Raw genomic sequence first — 15,514 nt, forward strand, 5'->3', positions numbered from 1 at the left:
ATTCTCTAAGGGTACCATTCTCTATCAAATGAAGGGGTGTGCTTCTTACTGTACATAGTATCACAGAAGGGCTTTTTGCCATAATAAATAGCTGCTTTGAAAGTATAAAATAATACAGGCTCATACATGTTGACATTTAGGAAAAACATAAATGTGATAAAAACATTCCAACTCTTCTAAAACTCAAATCACATTTCATGCCAGAATATTTTCAAATCAATATCATTCTTCATGGAAAAAAATATATTATCACATGGCTTCATTGAAACAAATAAAAATACACTTTAAAGCAAAAGAAATTGCTCTCAAGAAGGATTCACAAAGCCCTTCACAATGACCAGAACCACAGTGAAACCAAATTATATAACTGAAATGTACAAGAATAGCCAAAATCGTTGAGCCTAAGGAAATGGTCATTTGACACAAACAATTACTCATCCCTTCATACTTTACAAGAATACAGTGAAGATAAAAAATATTGCCATGTGAATGCTTCTGGGTGTTTCAAAGGAAGCTGCATTTGCTATATAATCACTATTATTGTTGAGGCTGCCAATTTAAAAATGATCTATCTCTGGAGCTACCAAAAGGTCTGGCCATTTATGGTGTTTGAAAAGTGTTCAGCTATGAGAAATGATTATTATTCTTGGCTCTGCAGTAAAATGAAATTATTCAATAAGTACCCTGTGCCAGAAGGCTTTGGCTAGTAGAGTTCTCAAGCTAAAATTAGGTAGTTGTTCAATCTTAGACCAGTTATTAAAAGATACATAATCATATTACTAAGCTATCTCAGGAGAGAATATTTTATAAAATGTGATGAATAGAACTTGAAGGCTTACATAGAATCATGTGGTCTAGATCTATTGTTTTAGAGAATTTAAGCTGATGGTTGAGGTGAAATGATTTATCTCATTTATTCCTCCATTTATTCTGCAAGTATACAAGAAATAGTATAAGAAATCGAGGAAAACAATGGAGAGCAAATAGAACAGGTCCTCGCTTTCAAATTATTTTCAGTATAGGGAAGAACATAAAGATGATAGATCATCAAGAATGTTAACTGTGCGTGGAGATAATACATTAATTAACTTGATTGTGGTAATCATTTCACTATGTATACAAATGTCAAATGATCATGTTATATACCTTAAATATATACAATTTTTTACTAACAAATAAAGAATAAAATTTAAACCCCACTTCACACTATGTATAAAAATTAACTCAAAATGAATCATAAACTTAAATGTAAGAGCTAAAATTGTAAAAGAAAATAACAATAGAAGAAAATATAGAAATAAATTTTCATGTCTTTTGGTTAGAAAATTATTTCCTAAATATAACAATAAGGCACATATGACAACAAAAAATAGATAAATTAGATTTCATAGAAATAAAAAACCTTTGCATTTCAAAGGTCACTATCAAGAAAGTGAAACAACATCCAACAGAATGGCATGATACATTTGCAAGTCGTATAATCTGATAAGCGGCTTGTATCTAGGACATATGAAGAACACTTACAACTCAACAATAAAAAGAGAACCCAGTTTAAAAATGAGCAAAGTAGCTGAATAGACATTTCTCCAAAGAAAATATACAAATGCCCAGTAAGCACATGAAAAGATTCTCAACATCATTAACCATGAGGGAAGTGCAAATCAAAACCACAATGTAAAACCACTCCATACCCACTAGGATGGCTATAATAAAAAAGATGGACAATAACAAGTATTAGCAAGGAAGTAGAGAAACCAGGAAGCTCAAACACTGCTTGAGGGATTATAAAATGAGGCAGCTACTTTGAAAACCCATTTGGAAGTTTATCAAAAAGTTAAACATAGAGTCATCACATGCCACCTCAAATCTACTCCTACATATGTACCTCAAAAAAAAATTGAAATCAGGCATTCAAATAATAAATGTACATGCATTTTTGGAGCAGCGCTATTTACAATAGCCAAAAGGTAGGAAAAGTCCAAATGTCCATCAATAGATGAATGAATAAACAAATAGCGATAATCACACAATATTGTATATTATTCAGCCAAAAATAAGAAATGAAGTATGATACATATTACAAACATTATGCTGACTGGAAGAATCCAGAAAACATGTTAAGTGAAGGAAGCCAGACACAAAAAGTTATATATTGTACAATTCCATCTATATGAAATGTTCATAATAAATAAATCCATAGAGACAACATAGATTGTTATTTACCAGGAGCTTGGGGAGAAGGAAGAATGAAGAGTGAATTGTTAATGGGTTTAGGGTTTCTTTTGGGAGCGATGAAGATGTTTTGAAACTAGATAAAGAAGGTAAGAGCACAACATTGTGTTCACTAAATGCCAGTAAACTGTTTGCTTTAAAGTGGTTAATTTTATGTTATATAAATTTAAGCTCAATAAATTGCTTTTAAATCCCAGATAATCATGTGCTGAATTGCTGTTGCCCTTTTTTTAGCCAGTCAATACCCATCTTTTTATACATGATGCTCACTTGCCTAAGAAGTTGTATTTGATCAATGCATTATGTCCTTATAAAACCCCTGTATATTGGTCTCTGATTAGCAGCCTCTTGCCAGGAACTAGGAACAGGGTGACAAGAGGAACAGAGTACCAAACTTGGTCCCCAGTAACCTGGGTTAAAAATTAGTACTGTTATCTCCTAGCTATGCACCTCTCGGGCAGTTCCCATCAATATGGCCTCACTCCTTTCTCTGTAAACAGAGTGAGGACAGGAAGGTCATAGGAAGATTCTCATTCTCTTCACAAGACTGCAGGGAACAAAGAGAAGAGTGGTATAAGAGCTTTTTGTAAGCTGTAGAGCTTACAAAATTTACGTGTGAATATAAATTTTGACTTTGATTTGTAACAGCGCACAAACTTCATTTCTTTAATATAGTTTTTTCCTCTCTCTGATTCAGGCTGGTTTTCCTCAGATATTGGCATTGTGACTTACTTGCTTTTTTTTTCCCACCCTTATACTCTGTATGCCTTTCCTTTAATCATTAAGCCTTAGGAGCGTCAGGTCTATAATCATAAAGACAATAGGTTTCCATTGGACTTCAGACTAAGAATAATATCTTGGCCTTAGATGTATTTCAGCTACAGGCCCAGCAAGGCAGAACCACAGGACCAGGCATGATAGCATTCCAGAACCGGACACAATGATCAATTACCTCATCTTCCTCCAATCCTCCAATCAGTAGCACTCATGATCCCAACTTTCTTAGTTTCCATGATGACTGATTTTTTTTCCTGTGTAATCTGTGTTCCCAGGGAGCCAGGCCTTTGCGCGATAGCTCGCTCACCTGTGTCTCTGGGACATGCAACTCTCTAACATACCTTACTTTCTTTGCTGCAAAACCTGCATGTATCTTTTATTTGTAGGAATGACCTCTTGCATTTAAAAGTATAAAATGAGTTATCTCTCTGAAAATTTAGTTTCATAAATTCCCAGGTAGCACTGCATCTGATTCCATCGCTGACACCTTAAATATGCTAATCCATATACCTTATAGTGCTCGGAAGCATTCTAAGAGGGTAAAATGTAAAAGAGTGTATTATCACATAAAAGTTAAGAGGATAGATACTAGAACAATTGCCATAGTTCTAATCCTGGGTTTTCTCCTAGTTCCTGTGTAACCTTGGACACATTGCTTAACCTCTCTGTCCCTCAGTTACCTCATCTGTAAAATAAGATTAATAATATCTATTTCACAAGACTGTTGTCAGGAGGACATAAATCAGTGAGTGTGAAGCATTTAAAAAGGTGCTTGGCACTTGGTAAAAACTAATCATTTTATGTTATTGTTATTGACTTTCACATTTGGCCCAAGAAAAGTTTGGATTTAATTTGACAAAATTATATTTTAGTGATTAAAGCCACATTTAAATGTACTGTGAATTTGTGTGCGTGTGTGTTGGTCTATGTGATTTAGGGGGAATAAAAAGCAACTAATTTTAAGAGGTTCTATAAATCAATTTGCCCTGAAAACTCAAAGCAATGTGATCCCAAGGTAGTCCCATAAAGTTGGAATTCTGAGAGTCTCTTTCTGTTCTATAGGAAACCTTGGTATTTCTAGCTTACTAGCCATAAAATCTGATTTTGACCAAAGTTCAGCAAAATACAACATAGGAGTTCGTATGTGATACACTTAGGGGTGAAAGAACTATGGAATGCAAAATTTTCTAACATGTTAATATGAAACTTTTAGCATTTTTCCTGATGTGAAAAGCCTGCCTTTATTATTAAGTCATCTCAAAAAGTTTTATTTTTCTTTTAACTTGTGAAAAATTTGATGGGAATACCCATTTCCAGAAATCGTGCTGTAAAGTAGACATTTTTATATATAAGTCATATCCATGTTTCTCAAGATATATTCTGAAGAATAATTGCATCAGAATCACCTGGAATGTCTATAAAGATTCAGATTTCTGGATCCCAGGAATAAACAGAAACTGAGTGTGAAAACTATGTTTTTAAGTAACTTTGTAAAAGGAGCATGAAAACATGATAAAGGGAACAAGACATTATGAGTAACATCAGTAGAGCTTTGAAAAAAATGTGAAAGAATTTCTAGAAATAAAAAAATTTTCACTCAAAGCACAATAGACAAATAAATTACAGTCAGTGGAGAGAGAATAGGGAGAGGATAGGGAGACAGAAATAAAGAAATCATCCAGAATATCATCCAGAGAAACAAAGAAACAGAAAAAACAAAAGGTAGTTAAGAGTTGTAAATGCTCAAATGAGAAGGCCTAGCATGTGTCTAATTTATGTCTGAAAAGGAAATAATGGAAATTGAGGAAGAGTCGACATTTTTAAGAGGTAGTTGCTGAGAATTTTCCAGAATTGCTGAATAACAACAATGTTAAGATCCAGGAAGCTGAATAAACTTTCAGAATAAATTTTTAAAAATATTCTCCCACATATGTAGATGTATCATAGTGACAACTGCAAAACACCAAAGCAAAAGAAGTTTTAAAGGCACCCTGAGGAATAGAACAGGTTAGCTATTAAAAAAAAAAAAAAAGAAAAGAAAAAAACTCTTCGTAGCAATAAGATCCAGAAGACAGTTGAAAGAATATATCTAGGGTGGGTATATTATCAATAGAAAGTGTTGAGATACCATTTCACATGTACCAGATTGTCAGAAATATAAAGTCTAATAATCACAAATATTAGAGAGAATGTGAATCAATGGAAACTCTCATTACTACTGATGAAATAGTAAATATGGTCAGCCAGTTAGAAACAAGTTTGATGCTATCTGGCAAAGTAAAGGATGAGCACATACTATAATCCATCTTCTCTATTCCTAGGAAAACACTTGCAAACATGCTACAGAAGGCACATACAAGAACATTCTTGGTGATATTGCTGATAACAAAAATATAAAAGTAACTGAAATGTCCATCAGTAAAACTATGGAAAGTAAATTGTAGTGTCTTCATATGATAGAAGTCTACAATAGTGAAATGATCAGCAGCTGCATGCACCAAAATGAATAAATCTCAGCAACACAATGTGAGTGAAAGAAGTCGCATCAAGTATGTACAGGTGATTGCAATAACTTAACGTCCAAAAACAGCAAAAGCTTAGGTAAAATAACTAACATGTTGTTAGCTCTGTGTGTATGTGTGTGTGTGTAGTAAAAGTATAAAAATGTGAATATACACCAAGTTCAGATTAATGTTTACTTTTTTAAGAGGAAGAAAAGAGAATCAGTGATGGATCAATTGTGTCTTATCTATAACATTTTACTTAGAAAATAAAACCCAAAACAAATACAAGAATATATGATTATATGTTAAATATGGGTGACAGTAGGCCTGGATTTTTTATTATTATTTGTGATTTTCTCTATATTTGAAATATTTTGTAATTTTAGAAATAAAGCAGACTAGTATACATAATATATAAAGAGCTCAGAAAAATATTGATTAACAAACAAACAAACAAACATCCCCCCAAAATAGGGAAAAAATTTAAACAGATACATTTTTTAAAGAAGATATACAGATGGCAAATAACTCAACATCAGTCATTATTAGGGAAATGAAAATTAAAACTACAATGAGATACCAACAGCACCCCCACTAGTGGAACGGATAAATATTAAAGACCACATCAAGTAATGTGAAGGATGTGGAGCAACTGGAACTCTCTCACATTGCTGGTAGTAATGTACAGTAAAGCAATCTTTGTGGATATCACTTTGATAGTTTCATAAAAATTAAACATATAGCCTATATAAACCATATAACCTAGCCATTCCACTCCTAGCCATTTATCCAAGACAAAAGAAAGCATATGTTTTATAGAAAGACTTTTACACAATGACGGCAGCTTTATCTGCAATACCCCAAAAATTGGAAGCAATACAAATGTTCATGAACAGGTAAGTGAACAATAAACTCTGATATACCCATACAATAGGACATTATTCAACAATAAAAAGAAATGCATTGTAGGTTCCGATGAGGATCACTTTCAGAATAACTATATTAAGTGAAAGAAGCTAAACAAAAAAGAATATTAGCTGAATGCTTCTATTTAATTTGGAAAATCTAAGTTAATGTATAAGAAAGTAGATCAGTGATTGCCAGGGGATAGAAATTGATTGATGGGGGGAATTATGGGGAGAGGGCATTATGAGGGAAAATGAGGAAACTTCTGGGGGTATTTCATATGGTCATTATCTTGACTATGGTGATGGTTTTACAAATGTATACCTATGCTTAGTTTATCAAATTGTACTCTTTAAATATGTGCATTATGTATATCAATGATACCACAGTAAAGCTGTTTCCAAAATAAATGAAGAAGTAGTATCTGACTAGCAGGGTAAATGAAGCCACAAGCCATAACCTGCAGAGATTTCTGACAAAAATGAGCCAAATTCTGCATGAAACACCAGAAAGGTCAGGCACGTGATACATCAGGGATGTTGGAAGGTGTAAAAGGAGGACTTGTATTAACGTGTTTTATAAACCACCAAGTCACCTTCCCAACTTCCCAGCCAGAAACCAATCCCGTCCTAACCCCACTCTACCCTTTGCTACAATACCCACCCATAGGTCGATCTGCTCCAGCTCAGAGTCATGGCAGTCAGGCTTGTCCCTGGCTAGCCATTGGCCTTTTTGTCTTAGAGAGAAAAGAAAGCCTCCACAGAAAAGACGTGAGTTCCTACATGCACGTACACACGCACCAGTGGCCTGCCACACTGTGTCTGCAAAGCAGCCCCCACATGGTAAAACCTGTGCCTGAATAGACAAGAATTTCTCAAGCATTTGAGGAAATCTTCCAATATGAAAAAGAGCCAAAAGAAAGAGAGATGGGGGAGATGAAGGGAGGGAGAAAAAAATCAAACCAGAAAAAAATGGAGATAAGACAGAAAACAAAACACTATCTCAGAAAAAATTGTTAATAATATCTTTAGAAATATAAAAGAAGCCACTACTACATTGTAAATTGAGGCTGAATGGCATAAAAAAGAATAATTAAAGTTAAGAAGGCTCCTGGGCATGAAAATTATGATAGCTGAAATTAACCTGGAACTCGAAGAAAGAAGGTTTGGAGGAAAAGTTTGTAAAATGAGCAGAGCTAGTTCAAGCTGGCCAAGACAGAGGAGGAGTACAGTAGGCCAGAAGACCAACTAAGCATTCCAAGTGCTGGGATGTAAAATCAGCCCACTCTTGAATTTTGTCCTTCGACTTAGGTGGAGGATAAATGTGTAGAAGGTGTCTGTAGAGCCACCATGGAAAGTATTTTATTTCTGCCCAGCCAAGGGCAATGGGGTCCTGAGCCAGCCCAAGGTCTGCTCATCTGGGACCCAGGCCATAGCTGCATCTACCCCAAGAGAACGAGTCCCTGGGAAAGGGGGCCTTTTTTTTGTAATTCACATAAAGGTACACAGTGGACCACCAAGTGGTCCAAACTCCAGTAAAAGGCAGCCACTTGTTCCTCAAAGCACAGCTGCCAATACAGCAGCACATCCATGAAGATATAGCTCAGATCATGATCGACAGCCACTTGGTGGGGACCAGGCTGGCCCATGAGACAGACATTGCTTGTCCCACAGTGAGAACAGACACTTGACACTTGGCCACACTCTAGTAGTGGCAGCTGAGACACTTTTCTCCAGCAGGTGCAGCTTCTGCTGTGCTCTGTTCATACAGCACCTTTCCCCAGGCTCTTCTTCTATAGTCTCCCCACCCAAAGAGCCTCTTCCCCAGCAGTCACAGACACCATGATGTTGGCAGCATCACTAGCTCCTTTCCTCTCATCTCCCACAAAAGGACACTTGGGGGCAGTCATTCAACATTGCACACGCTCTGTCCTCTGGGCAACTCTCCTCACCCTGAGAATAGAGCCTTATCTGAAGGCCCCAGAACACTCTCTGACAACTCTGAGCCTAAAAAGACCAGAGGTGACGTTCCTTGCACACAGCCACTACTGGTCCAGAAGACTGGGCTGCAGATTGCTCTCTGGAGAAAGAGCTGGGTAGAACCCACTGGCAGTATTCATAAATCACTGCCCTTCCTCTGGCTCAGTGAGCGGGAAGAGAAAACAAATTCAGTGGTGTATTGTTTTAGGTGGATTTAAAGAAATACAGACACACATACAGTCACACAGACACACACACATAATTTTATTTCCTTGTCATTCTTTCTTTCATTTTCTTAGAATCCTGACACACTTCCAGGAACACTTCATCTCTTCCTGAAGGAGGTGTGTGCAGTCTCTCTGTTATAAAATCATTAGGGTTCAAAGCACATGAGGAAGAGGGACAGAAAACACAGACTGAAAGCTCAGGCATTTACCAAAACAGTCCTTGCTGGAGCTGAGGATTCTATCTCCTTATCTACACTACTTTCACCACAGCATTTAATTATCGAAAACAATACCCCAGGGCAGTATTATGTGCACTTTAAGACTGAAATACTAATAAACAGACAATTTACTCACAACGTGGCAAGTTCAAGAAAGGGGGCCTGACTTGAACTTCAAAGGAAGCCTAGCGATGATGAGAGATGTGCAATGATGACTCACATGCAGCGTGAGAACCCCGACTTTCACAAACATGGGGAGGGGCTGAGGGTTGACAGTCAGCAGGAGCAGCTGCTAGGTCCACTGGCCAGAGGGGTGGGACTTCTTGGAAACTCCAGCAGAGGGAAAACTGCCACAGAGCCAGACCCAGGGCTGGCAAACAGAGTGACACAGTGCCTGCTCTGTCACCTTGAGGTTGCCCCTCATTTCTGAGTGGCAGCCATCCCTTTATGATCATTGCGCAACCCCATGTGATTCCAAGCTGAGGCCCTTCTCAGAGTGGCAAAGCCAGTTTTGTGAAATAGAACCTGGAGTCCTACCGAAGCTAGACAGAGGTTTCTTCATCATTATGATGAAAGCATTCTCAGATCCGTGCCCAGATGACAGCCCGGAAGGAAGAAAGTGAGTGTGTGTGTGTGTGTGTGTGTGTGTGTGTGTGCACACGCATGCGCAGAAACATGCATGTGTGTACATACACTTAGGGGAATAGACACACGACCAAGGTTCTAGAAAGTTACAAAAAGTCCTCCTCACTGGAGAGTTCATGCTGGTTTGGTGATTGACATGATGAGAGCACATGAAGAGGACTTGTGTGCAAGTGCGCTTGTCCAAGGCTCACCACGTGGTGGCCCGGGGTCGGCTGAGGAAGCTCAGGCTGCTGAAAATCAGATGCATGCGCACAAGAGTCATCAGATGGACTGCTGGAGGAAACTCGGGAGCGGAAGAACTGCGGTGGTTGGGGAAGAGGAAACCTTTACATGAGTCAGGGAAATTGTCCACTTCCTTTGTGTCCTTTCACCCAGTCAGTGGAGTTGGCTTCCCTTCCCAAGCCTCTGGGCCGCCTGCAGTGATGGATTCAGTGTACCATACCTCTGGTTTCCTGAGGCTTCTTCTCTATTAACCATGTGCTTTTGAGCACTGGCCTCCCTGCAGGGACATCTTGATCCTGAGAATCAGGCGCTGGTCAGGGTAATGAAAGAATGGGACCTTTCCATCATGAGTGTCCTATACTTGTGGGAATGGACCCGCTCACATGGGGCAACCATTGCTGACACACCTGATCACATGCTCACACTCATACATACATATATACATACGCACATGCCCTCACACCATAGTACACACACATACAAACACATATACACACATATATACTCACATACTTACACACTCATACATACATGATCGCACTTGTGCATACACATATATATGTAACATGTGCACATGCTTACATACCTACTCACAAACATATATGTATAAACACACATTTGTGCATACACACTTACATATACCTACATACATTCACACAAACACACACATACACACACACACACACTGGGTGAGATCACCACAGCCCCCCACAACCTCATGCCCAAACCTAGCTGTCTGAGGTGAGCACAAACTCATGACCCCAAGTTCTTGACCTGCTGAATTACAAAATGCCTCCGAGGCCAGTTTCCAGAGACTGAGGCCAGCCCAACAGCAGGTTTCCCCACTGTTCCCATTTGAAGTGCCCCATGGGCTATTCTGTAAACCTGCAGAATACTCTCCCTCTTCTTGCCTCCTCTTTGCCCTCCCCCCCTCTCCTGTACCATTTCCGCTCCTCTCCCCCTCTCTCTCTCCTTCCTCCTCTCCCTTCTCTGTTTCCCATCCTTGCTCTCCTTTCTCTCTTTCCTTTCCCCATCTGTCTCTCAGTGGCATACTCTTCCCCACCTGACCCCCTCAGCTCCCATTGCATCTTGGAAAGAAAAGAACATCATCCCAGTGGAGACAGCTGGCTGACACCACCTTCACTGAGATAGAATCCACATGATCGGTGCCGGGACAGATAACCTCCACATGCCTAATGACGTGGAGCATGTAGGAAACATTCCTGCCAGAAGTGCCTCACCTGAATCTAATTTTAAGGACATATCATACAGACTTGAACTCAGACATCCAACAAAACAACTGTTCTGCAATCTTCTAAATGCTCAGGGTCATGGAAGACAGAGAAAGTGTGTTTCCAGTTCAAGGTTGACTAAACAGATACCTGTGAGGCAGGATCCCAGGTCAAATCTAGGCCAGAAGGAAGATACTGGGAAGGACACAAGGAGCAACTGAAGAAATCTGAGCTCTGGCTGCAGGCTAGACAATAGTAGAGCTTCGTGTTAGATTTCTGGAATTTAAACAAGGTGCGGTGATTGTCAGAGGACGTCCTGTTCTCTGTGAATATCTTTGAGGAAAGAGTCTCCCCACCCCTCATTTATTAACTCCTCTCTTTCCACACAGCTTGTCAATGATGCTTGTTAATAAACAGATAAATGGATGACAGTGCCACCACCTTCTCATTTGTCTTCACCTCTAATCCTTACAACAACCACATGACGTTGGCATCTCTCCTTACTTTACAAATGCTAAAAAAACTCAATGCCAAAGATGTTCCCATGCAAATAGCAATCAGAGCTAGGACTGTACACTCCTCTCTGACTTGATGTCTTCCAGCAGTCCACTGCACTGCCCTATGTCATCATTTAGTGTCATAGGTCACCCTACATGTTGTGTAGCTGATGTAATAGTCTCTCTGTCCATTGGCTCTCTCAGAGAAGGGGAAAGTTGGCAGAGAGTGTCAGTCAGTTCAAGTAGCCCACTTCACACGGGAGATGCCCTTAACAAGGGCAGGTGAGCCCTGTGTCTGAGGACAGTGTCAGGAACCAGCAGCATCAGCATCCCGGGGAGCACTTAGAAATGCATACTCATCTCCAACCCAGACCTTCTGGATCAGAACTGGCACTCTAACCAGACTCTGGGGGACTATGAGCATGGCACATCTGAGAGGCACCAAGCTGGAGCAACCAAGAGGGTGTTCAGTACCCCAGGGAAGGTGGCTGATCCTGGAGGGGCTGACTGGAAGATGGATGAATAAAAAGTTTTAAAAGATAAATAAAAACTACTAATAAAAAAATCAGTAATGACAAGATATATACATATTTTCTTCTTCCCTGAAAACAAGGATAATCTTCCTGGAGGAGTTTCTGCCTCACAAGGATTTTAATGACTCAGCCATAAAGGACAGCTGTCACAGGGATTCAGCCTCAGTCTCAGGGACTTCCAAGACCCTTCAGAGAACAAGAACCTTCCAAGACTGGCCCTGGAGAGACTCCTGAGGTTCTCCGTGCAGCTTCTGGGCCCCCTTATCTCCTTCTCTCCGCAAACAGCTTTCTCTGCTAATTCATGGCTTCTCTGCCACCCTGAGAGCTGCCTGGAACCCCTCGGATCTGGCCAAGATTTGTAGTATCCCCTCCAATCAAACACCTCCTGTCATCTGGCTGATGCTTCCTGTCCTGAGTCCTATTACAAATCTGTAATCAAGAGAATTTGCTTATCCCTCCTCAGGTCAGGATCCACCCCTACTGCTCCTCAACGATGGCCGGGGGGCAGGTCCAAAAGAAGAGCGGGTCCATGAAGATGGCAAGAATGGGCACATTCACTTCCTGTCCAAACTTAATCACCCCTCTAACAAGTGAGTGCATTTAAACCAGGCTTCCTACCTCCAGGGCTCTTGAGTTATAAACTCAGTCACAAACAGATTTTAAATTGTTAGATGGCTGCAGATAGCTTGTAGCACTTAGCACAGTGTCTGGAATATACTAGAAATAGATGCTCAATAAGTGTTTTTTTCAATAAATAACTCTGAGAAATTGGAGGAATTCCAGGATGGTTATTTCAAATCTCCCACATGGAGAAGTTAGAATCTTCTCCATCTGGAAGAAATTTTTCTCTCTTATGTTTGTAAGTGTTTATTCAGGTACAGTCACAACTCAGCATCAGACTTTGGTGTGTAAAGGACTGTGGAGATGAACTGGATACAAGGATAGCCCCTTAGTTAGCAACATGGTCTTTGAGAGTGAGGTGCCCAAGTGTCCTGTTCCATCTCTCTTTTAAAAGAAAACATTATAAAATATCTCACCTGCCCACAGTGTGAACAGTAATAAAATTGGAGTTTAAATCAGCTGGTGTCTTCTAGTTGAGAATAAAATTATAATGGCACATGTTTATAAAGTGCTACTCTGTGACAGACAGACCCTGTTCTAAGTACTTGATGTTTTTACTCGTTTTACCATTACAAGAACCCTAGGAGGGTCCTTATTCTCTATCACAGATCAGGAAACTGAGGCACAAGTTACTTAAGTATTGTGCCAATGCCACTCAGCGGCGAGCCTGTTGCACAGCCCAGAGTTTTGCTTCGAACCATACCTTGCTGGCTACAACTCAGGACAGAGCTTTCACTTTCTCCACCATAAAGACTGCATATGAGTAAGGGAGGCTTCAGAAGAAACAAGCTGAGTTAGTTTCCTTTAGTTTTAAAGTTCAAATCTAATTCATCAAAGGAAGGAAATGTTATGATAGTTTTCTTTAACGTACTGACAATCTTAAATTTCAGTTTTGAGTCTCTTCAAAAACTTCACAAAAACCCCTTGTGCTTTATCCGTAAATTTTAACTGTCTAAATGAGTGGAATGAGTAGACATGTTGCTGAAGAATTTCAGCAGGTTGTCACATATCAGACCCACAAACTCAAAAATCCAGTGCTTTTCTACACTTGAGTCATCAGAAGACAGGGCAAGGTAGGTTTCTCTCAGTGACTGAGGTCTGCCCCATGGCAGAAGTTTTGTTGTGTGTATGTGTGTTTCTTTTTTCCACTTCAGTAGTAAAAGCCAGTGTATGAGTTGTGCTGTTGGCATTTCCAGTCTGTCACTGTGTCAAAGGTTACACCAGGGAGGTTCTAATGGAAACACCAACCATTTTCTCTAGGCTCTAGTGTTTTTTGCTCATGATGCATAGCTGCTCTTCACCTCTCACTCCTTCTAGACTTTTGGGGCACTGGACATGGCAGAGGGTTGACATCAGGTTCATGCAAATCTGGGTTCCTGCTGTGACATCTTTTCCTGAATGTATCTGTGCCTCAGTGATCCTCAGGTTTCCATCTATAAATTGGGGGCAGTAATAACTACACCAGTTCCAGAATGTCAAGACCATTAGTCTCAGCCTATTGTTTCTCAGTACAGCCCTTTCTTGGGTTGGTTGGGGAAGAGATGGGCTGTGCTCAATTATGAAAAAAAAATAAGATAGCAAGAACTCAGACCAGTGGTGGTAATGATCAAGACGGTGATTCAGATCGAATGCTAAGAAGGAATATTCTATAAACAGTAGTCGACTTACAGTATAATGGATTTTCACAAGAGGTGATGGATTACCTCTCCCAGCATGTATCAAGGTCTTGATTAGTACTTGTTGGGGTATTTGTAGAGAGAATTTATAGAGCAGACAAAGGGTTGAGCTAAACGACTTTCTGAATGGCACCTGAAGTAACACAACCCCCTCACGCTGAGATATCCTCTGTCACTTGACTGTCAATTCCATGAAAGCAAGACCGTTCTCCCCGTTATATCTCCAGCATCCAGCCCACAGTGAGCACTGAGTAAATATTTGATAAATAGAGGAATGAATGAATAAATAATTTCTAAGTCTTCTTTCAATACTGAGTCAATGAGGCATCGAGCTACCTTTAGTTTATTCTCTAGTATGCATCTTTTAAAAAGACAATAATGTTCTTTCAGGACAATTGGGTGAGAAAAAGAAATAACAAGAAAGAAAGAAGATGACATGATCTTGTATATAGAAAATCTTAAGTAAACAAGTTCAGAAAAATGACAGGATATAAGATCAATATATAAAATTTAATTCTTCTTCTATACAGTAGTAATAAACAATCCAAAAGTGAAATTAAGGAAACAATGTCACTTAAAATACAGTTGACCCTTGAACAATGCAAGTTTGAAATGCTCAGGTCCTCTTATATGTGGATTTTTTGCATCTTTGGCCAACTTAAGTTATGCATGGGTTTTCAACTATGAGGGCATTCAACGCCCCTACCCCCCAAGTGTTCAAGGGTCAACTGTATTATCAAAGAGAATAAAATACTTAGGAGTAGATTTAACAAAAGAAGTGAAAAGCTTATATGTTTTCAACTACAAAATACTATTAAAAGAAATTAAAGAACACCAAATAAGTGGAAAGACAGTCCATGTTCATAAATTGGAAAGCTTAATATTATTATGATGGCAGTGCTCTCCAAATTAGTCTATAGATTTAATTCCGATCAAAATCCCAGCTAGCTTTTTTTCATAAAGTGGCAGACTTGTTCCTAAAATTCATAATGAAATGCACAGGATCCTGAATAGTCAAAACTATTTTGAAACTAAAGTAGTTGAAGAACTCACACTTCCTGACTTCAGATTTTAATACAAAGCTACAGTAATTAAAATGATGTGTTCCTGGCATAAGAACAGATATATAGATAATTAGAATATAACTGAGAGCTGAGAAATAAATGCTTATAGATATGATGAATTTATTTTCAACAAGGATGCCAACACCATTTAATGAATCAAAATTATTTTTCATTGAAGGAG

Source organism: Rousettus aegyptiacus, unplaced genomic scaffold, assembly GCF_014176215.1.
Source record: "Rousettus aegyptiacus isolate mRouAeg1 unplaced genomic scaffold, mRouAeg1.p scaffold_m13_p_3, whole genome shotgun sequence".
NCBI lineage: Eukaryota > Metazoa > Chordata > Mammalia > Chiroptera > Pteropodidae > Rousettus > Rousettus aegyptiacus.